The 618-nt window shown below is 55.2% G+C and overlaps 1 protein-coding gene across 1 annotated transcript in view; it reads left to right on the forward strand.

The window, feature by feature from the left end:
- Positions 1–618, forward strand: part of LOC113209354 (tyrosine-protein phosphatase non-receptor type 5) — a 23954-nt gene that overhangs the window by 780 nt on the left and 22556 nt on the right. The gene's annotated exons all lie outside the window — the stretch shown is intronic.

Genomic DNA, 618 nt, shown 5'->3' on the forward strand with positions numbered 1-618 from the left:
CCACGACCCCACCGGGGCCCACCCCACCAGGGCCCACTGATGGGCTGGAAACCTCTGTGTTTTGAATGGGTCGCAGAGTAGGGTTGGCTGAGGGGGGTTGCGGCGGAGGGTGTTAGGGGGGACACGTGGCCTGATACATGCAGAGCGAGAGACACAGAGAGACACAGAGAGAGACATAGAGAGACACAGAGAGAGAGATGAAGAGAGAGAGAGAGGAAGGGGGACACCCTTTCACCGAGTGGTGATAAAAGCTGCGCGCCCACGTGGACGCTGGGGGGAGGCGAACCTCCGACCTGAGAGTTGAGAGTCTGTCCGGCTAACCACTGGGCCAGAGTGGAATAAAGACGTGGGTTTGTTGTGTGTCGCCAGAATTACGGGACCGGCATACAGCGAAGCAGCCCAGCCTCGCTGGAGACTGGAGACATACTTGATACGACAAGCGCTACCCCTCAGCCAGTACGCGAAGTGTCCGATGGACGAAGTATGTCTCAGATATGTCTCCAACCAGGCAGGGCTAGAGTTTTTTTTGAGGAAGCTTCTTCAAAATCGGAAGAGTTTTTCCTCAAAATGCGGGGGGAGTTCCTCAAGGTTTTTCCTCAAAAAGTCAGACATTGTTTT

The sequence above is a fragment of the Frankliniella occidentalis genome, unplaced genomic scaffold (assembly GCF_000697945.3).
Source record: "Frankliniella occidentalis isolate FOCC.00 unplaced genomic scaffold, Focc_3.1 Scaffold27, whole genome shotgun sequence".
Taxonomy (NCBI): domain Eukaryota; kingdom Metazoa; phylum Arthropoda; class Insecta; order Thysanoptera; family Thripidae; genus Frankliniella; species Frankliniella occidentalis.